Source organism: Quercus suber, unplaced genomic scaffold, assembly GCF_002906115.3.
Source record: "Quercus suber isolate HL8 unplaced genomic scaffold, Cork oak 2.0 scaffold_358, whole genome shotgun sequence".
In the NCBI taxonomy this organism is placed as follows: Eukaryota; Viridiplantae; Streptophyta; class Magnoliopsida; order Fagales; family Fagaceae; genus Quercus; species Quercus suber.
Genome location: NW_027069810.1, coordinates 394,264 through 401,901, shown reverse-complemented (window position 1 = coordinate 401,901; position 7,638 = coordinate 394,264). Strand labels below are relative to the sequence as shown.

The 7,638-nt window shown below is 31.6% G+C and overlaps 1 pseudogene; it reads right to left on the bottom strand.

Annotated features, from left to right (window-relative positions):
* Positions 1-3,555: 3,555 nt before the first annotated feature.
* LOC111995773 (uncharacterized) lies at positions 3,556-7,015 on the bottom strand (annotated as a pseudogene).
* Between the last annotated feature and the right edge of the window lie 623 nt (positions 7,016-7,638).

Sequence of the window (7,638 nt, the reverse complement as noted above, 5' to 3'; positions counted from 1 at the left end):
TCTTCTAGATTTTCTAAAGTACTTTAACAATAAATTTCTTTAAATCCTAACAATTCTTATATGATTTAATGGTCTAGATTTTGATATGTCAGCATTTCACTAACAGTTATTATTAGTAGAATGATGACATGACAAAATCCAGACCATTAAATCATTAAAGAATGGTTAAGATTTAAGAAAATTTATTTGGTAGAGTACCTTGGAAAATTTAGAGGATTTGAAGCCAAAACTTAAGGGTTTATAAAAATTTTGACATAAAATTAGGTGTTAACGGGCACATTACGGTGCACTTGTGTTTGTGTTATGGTAGGTCGTAAAATGGACACCATTAATTGAAATTATATTGTTAGGTTCATATTTTTATATAATTGACATATCCTATGGCAAAACGCACTTTATTTGTTTATTATCTATCATTATTTTTCACATGGTGCGCATAACATGTTAAGTGCTTTCAAAAAAGACAAGTATGAAGCCAATCAAAACAGTCAATCCCAGTTTGTGCCATGGTTTCTTAGGACTAGTTGTTTTTAGATAGGCTAGTTTATTTGAGTATGGGTTCACTTATTGTATTCGACTTATTAATGATTGAACTTACTCTTGTACTTGAGGTTTTGTCATGGACTGACAAAGGAGGAGATTGTTAGGGTCATGTGTTTTGGTATTGTCAAACCATGCCAAATTATGTGTCATATTTGTTTATTATCTATCATTATTTTTAGGTTCATATTTTTATATAATTGACATATCCTATGACGAAACACACTTTATTTGTTTATTATTTATCATTATTTTTCACATGGTGCGCATAACATGTTAAGTGCTTTCAGAAAAGACAGGTATGAAGCCAATCAAAACAGTCAATCCTAGTTTGTGCTATGGTTTCTCAGGACTAGTTGTTTTTAGATAGACTAGTTTATTTGAGTATGGGTTCATTCATTGTATTCGACTTATTAATGATTGAACTTACTCTTGTACTTGAGGTTTTTTCATGGACTGACAAAAGGGGAGATTGTTAGGGTCATGTGTGTTGGTATTGTCAAACCATTTCAAGTTATGTGTCTTTTATTGAGTTTTGATGTGTCAAACCTCTCAATAGAAGTTCAAAACTTATTGTCTCCTTGATGGAAGTCTCAACACAAGCTCAATCGATCGTGCATCATGGGTCAACAAAAATTAGCAGTTTGAAAAAGTCCATAACTTATTCGTTTGAAGCTCGAATTGAGATTCATTTGAAATGATATTTAAAGTATATTATAAGCCATCTATTAGGAGCCTTTTTAGAGAGAGAAACACTCTGTTTATGTGGCTAGGGTCTTGTAACTAAGTTTTCTCTATTTCACCAAACCAAAGAGTTTCAAAGTAGATCTGAAAATTCCATTGGTGAAGAAGCTGAAGTTATAGCAACCACCATAGACTTACTACTGTGAGGAAAACTTTTAAGAGGTTCTTGAAGTCAGTTGGAGATTTTTGAAGTCAGTTAGAGCTTTCCAATTGTGATTGTGGGTGAAGCATCCATATATTGAAGAGTTTAGAGATTCTGAAGTGGTAGAAGATTTCTACTGTAAGTTCATTTACTGAATTGTAGAGTGTAGGGATAAAGGTTTTATACTAGATCTGAAATTTTTCTTTATTTATAATGGATTGCTTTTTGAGAAGGTTTTCCCCTAAATTTTTTATTATGAAACTTGTTTATTTCATTGGTTTTTCTAGGTCATCATATCTTATCTTATTTATTATTCCGCTATGCATGATATTAACATAATATTGATGTTGTATCAAAAAATAATTCATTGGTTTTTTCACATCCTCTCTAGTGTTTGTGCTATAGTGGGTCTAATAGAAACTTTTTTATTTTATTTTTTTATTTTTAGAGTTTCAACCTATGGCATCCATTCCTGATGATATTTCTTTTTATTACCAAACTAAGACACTAGTCAGTTTTTGATGTAGGCAAGAATTGAACCCTAAATCTCTTCTTTAACTATAAAAATTTTTATCAGTTGAGCTAACTGGAATTCATGAATCTAATAGAAACCTTTTCAAATGAAGGTGCATAAGATGTGAAAAAGTTGGTAAAAAAAATTCAAAACCCTTGAAAAACAGAAAATGAAAATGCTAACCCCATCATTTTTATAGAACCATTGTATAAAATGATGCTCCTCTAACTAGTGTCACTAAAAAACTAAAGAGTTTTCTTTTATGACAACAACTTAAGCCTTGTTTGGGTGGAAAAATATCATCACTGATCACTTAAATATCATCACTCATTACCCTATAACTCATATCCTATCACTTAAAAATCCCCAAATATCACCTAAACTCGGTTTGGCACCTAAACCCGGTTATGTTTTCAAATCCAAAAACTCAAAAATATGTGACCCACACTTTGACCTAGGCTACCAGTGCTCTCAGAACCCCTACCCACCCCCTCCTCACCCCACTTACCCCAAAACCCAACTTTACCAAACCTTCCTCCTCACTTCTCTTCTGCGCCTCAACACAAACTGTCCTCTACTAAATCCTCACCCAACTGCACTGATGCCACCGATGATGGATAGGCTTTCTTCCTCCCTCCTCGTCCCTAAAACTGAACCCATAGCCTACGTTTGTACCTCCTTCCTCCATCCTTGGCGCTGAAACCGAACCCAACATTAACCCAGACAAGGTGGGATTTATGTGAAGATGGGGTTGTGCTGAGGAAGTGAAGAAAGATGGGAGTGTAGTGATGTGGCTGTGTAGATGGGGTTGTAGTTGTGGAAGCAAATGCTCATTAGAGCCATTGGTGGGGAGTACGAAAAGGAGCTGTAGATTTGACTCTTCTCTGACTGTGAGGCCCACTGATATGAGGGTTTTTACGAAATTGCCACTCGTTACTTTGTTTTTGTAATTCAAAAACACCTAAAACTTGTTTTTATTTTCAGTAACTCATTACCCAATTTGGTGAGAGCTGAGTGATGGAACCCTAAAACCCATCCAAACAAGCACCTTCTCCATGGGAACCACTTATTTTGGGTGATGAGTAATGGAAATAGGGTGATGAGTGATGGAAACCCACAAATCCAAACAACCCCTTATTGTCTTTTATTATGTTATCAGATGATAGGTTGACACAGAATTCAAAGAATATGTCAACAGTAAACACAACTGTCTCAACTTATGGCACGCTTCACATTGAATAAAATGTACAAACTATTTGGATTCCAAATTCTACCAATGTTTATGAATGTTTATTGTTTAGAATACAATGTAAAACAGTAAAGGTTCTCCGTTCCTGCGATTTAAATGCTTATATCAACAACATATTGTCTTATATTTTGTTATCAAACGATGGGTGGACACACTTGACGCACAATTGTGAGAATATGTAAACAATTGACACAACGGTCTCAATTTACATACTTCACATTGAATCCAGTGAACAATCAAATAAGAAAAGTGGGAATTATATATTATGAACCATTCACAAAATGATGGGGATATTTAATAGTAAAGAAATTACATTTTTTTTTTCCAGTATTTTTCCCCTGATCAAGGGAATCATAATTCTAGCAATCATTTTTTGGGATGCAGGTACTGATCTAGTGTGAGAGAATTTGGACCACCAGCCCCATCAATCAAAATATATGCTCAGTTGTCAACTTGTAGAACTTGAAGTTGTGATTTTTAGGCCAATCTGTCAACCATTTGAAACACAAAGTGTAAGGTTGGGTACATTTAGTAGTAAAAATTATAGAAAAATAAAAAAGTAACACTTGCAACATGACAAGTGTCTCAGGTAAAAAAGAAAAAAGTGACCATTGAAAGAAGAACTACAATTAATGTATCAAATTTGTGCAATTACGTATCCTTCATTTCCTTATGCTTTAATTGAGAACAAGGCGATTTTAGCCAATCCTGCTTCAAGAGTTTTTATCAACTAGCTTCATCTGAAATGCCATTACAGGAAGATTTTAATCCATGCTTGTCAAAATCAAAAGCACTAGTTACTAGCAAAGACAACTCTACGTAGGCTTTCTCTTTTATTTTTCTTTGTGTTTTTCTTTTGGTGGGGGTTGGGAGTGGGGTTGTTGAACAACAACACAAAATTAAACAAATGTCACTTTTCTCACATTTGGTTAAAATTTGAGAAAATTGAAAATTTTAAATAGGAGGAAATCTTCATCCATTATGGTGGAATTTTTTTTTAAAATTTTTTTTTTATAGAGATAGTTTCAATCTATAACGTTTACTCCTGATTATTGTTTTTTTTTTAAGAATCAAACTAAGATACCAATTGATTTTTTTGGTGTAGATGGGGATCTAACCTTAAATCTCTTATTTCATGACAAAAATTTTTACCAGTCTAATTAACTGGAACCCACCATTGTTGCAGAAACTTGTATAAGCTAATTATGGTTGATGCTTTGGTTTCTTTAGGACATTTCTTCGAAGTTAATAGTGCTCTTCTAGGATTATGAGATCTCCATTTGCTTTGAAATGGATGGGTTTCATTTTTAGTTGAATATTTAATTTTAATATATATGATCAGATTTGAATTAATGAAAAAAAAAAGAAAAGAAAAAAAAAGAGGATTATTTTTTATGGGTAAGGTGCCTAGTTATAATATTGTTATTATATGCGAGATAATTTATGATTTACTCAATAAATTAAATAAATAAATAAATAACTATGATTTTTATAGTTTAGGACAAGTTCTATTTTGTCATCTATGATTTTAAAAAAAAAAAGTACATTTAGAACTTTTTTAATAATTTCTTAGCATTATTAACTACTATATTTCTTTTATATTACATTTTAAATGTGATGAAAAATAAAAGTGGTATTTATTATTTTATTTATTCAAAATTAATTTTTTTTATATTTTTTCTGTCCTTAAAACTATTATCATTATCTAATGGGTAATCCTTAATTTATCTAATAAAAAAAACTATGATTTAAAATATTTAAATGATATGACTTCAGTTGTCATCTTAATGTAGTGTGCATATATATATATATATATAAATGTATGTATGTATATGTATACCTATTGACATCACTAATTAATCCCATACTGTTGATAATTTAGCTCTAGCATCTTATACATACGCACATCTATTATCCAATTAGTGACATTAACATTGATCTTTGGCACCTAATGTAGATTTCTAAAACTTGTCTCTACAAATGTACTTTAATTAGTTGGATAACATATTTAAGCATATTCAAGCATAAGAATGAAAGAAATATGTGCAAATTGGAAACTAAAAAGACAGACAAAATAGTCACTCATAGTGTTGACACTCATATATAAGTACAGACATACAATTCTTTTTATTTATTTTTCTTCAACCTATGTGACAATACAAATATTACAACTAGACAAAACTGATTTTGTGACTCACCTTTCCTGTGAGTGTAATTTTTGCACAACTGGGGTTCTCAGGGTCTATCTTTCCACAAGTTCCAAGAGGATACTCGCTGATAGTGAATGAACTCCTCTCATCTTTCATTGCATCTTTGGCAGATGGATCAAAAGTTGCATCCCTATACAACACAGCTATACCCAAGTCAATTGAAACAGTACTGCAACATTAAAAAGAACAATAAGCTTCAAGTTCAACAAAGCCTCCCTATACAACACAGCTATACCCATTTTGAGCTAACAAGCTAGAGAGTAAAGAGGGAGATCGAGCATACTTTAAGACTCCCTAGAAATTCTGAGAGACCAACCAACGAGCTCTGGCAGCAATATCTTTTGGGTCAGGTTTCTTTTCTATGAGTAACCGTCCCTGTACGAAACCATGGAAGCCCACAAATATTAAGACCAAGTATAAAACACTGAAATAGTGAAAAAAAATCCATTGATGCTCATTTTCCTCTTTTTTTTTTTTTTTTTTTTTTTTTTTTTTTTTTTTTTTTTCTATGGTATATGTTTAGACTCTAGGCCTAGAGTGAATACCAAGGAGAAGATGAAGAGAGATTGCAAAAAGTCTTAGTATATATTAGAAACAAAAACACTACGCTGGATCATCATCATGTATACCCTTTTGTGCATTCTAGTGTATAGCATATATAAGAAATTAAGCCATTTTGTGGTTGCCAAAAGACACTAGCGTAGTGTTTGTGTTAGGGTTTTAGTACAAAGAATACGCAATGCTATATTTTGGAGGGTTTAATGCCGTTTCAAAATTTGTAAGGTCAGCCAAAAAGTTGAGGTAAAGTCTGTGTGGAAGCTTGGCAATGACTAGGCAATAACATGCAAGTCCAAAGAGGTTAGGTTGATTTTTATAAGCCCGTAGATTGTTGAAAAAAGGGGGAAAAATAAGTATCCTTAGCCTTGACAAAATATATTGAATAATTATTTCCAAACTTTATATACCACTTTTGTGGGGGTGCGTTTAAGTTGTATATGTCTTGTGTAACTTTAAATAATAATATATACAACTTATAACTAGTGCAATTTTAAATAATGATATATATCGTTCAACATTTTTTATTGAATGTGAAATTAATAACAATCTCATAGGTAAAATGTTGAAATTTTAAGTTTTTATATTTTAAAATTACACAAAATATGATTTTATAGATCAAATAAAAATTATTTGAATAATAATTAATTTAGCATACATGTTAAGGAATATATATATATATAAAATTAAAAAATTAATGAATTTTTTGAATTATTAATCCAATGAAAGTTATTAGACGGTGTTACCATCCATTTATTTATATCATATTGTTTGGAATTTACAAGGGACACTTAATTATATATGCTTAAGCCACCATATATTTACAAGGGCCACTTCATAAAATAAAAAATAAAAAAAAAAACCACATGTTACTTTTCTCTTCATTTCACTTAAAATTGAGAATTACCCTCAAATGATGCATTTGCGTTTTGAATGAGTAATTCTTAGGTCCCGAATACAGAGAATAATGTTTCATTCTCTCATATTCATGGTGAAATTTACTCATTGAACTCATAATAAACTTCACCACGAATGTGAAAGGAGAAAGCACTGTTTTTCATGTTCCAGAAATATTTAAGAATTTTCCGTCTTCAGTGAAGTTTTTGTTAAGCGTTTGGTTTTGTGTCTTCAACCATGGTCTTTTAAGGCAAACAATTCCCATCATCCCATGTAGGAGACGCGTAGTAGGGGCTGTTTTGTATTCCTATTTCTATGGGCCGGATTAGGTAGAATTGTATGAGTCCGAATGTTTAGTTAATGGAATGGTGGAGTCATGGAGAAGTCCTTTATTTTAGCTTGAGTTAGTATTTGAGTCCTTAAATTTAGCATTTGAACATTGCTTTTGTTGTACAAAAACGGATGGAGTTAGTTTCATACAATTTATTATTCACTTAAAATTAATATTTCTTCTGCTTTTGGAAAATCACGTTTTCAACTTGAAAAAAAAAAAAAGGAAAAAGAAAAAGGGTTTGAGATTAGGTGTGGGTATTCGTGGGTAAAATTTCGGGTAGGAATCGGCTATGATTGCTTAACGGGTATTGAAAATTTGGGTATCAACTTGAGGATAAGTATACTTATTTCAGTTTTTTTTTTTTTTTCATCGGTAACTTTCCTAAACTCAAACAAGAACAAGATAAAACATCTATTACAATAGGACTTACAATTTACCTAGAACAAAGTTTAG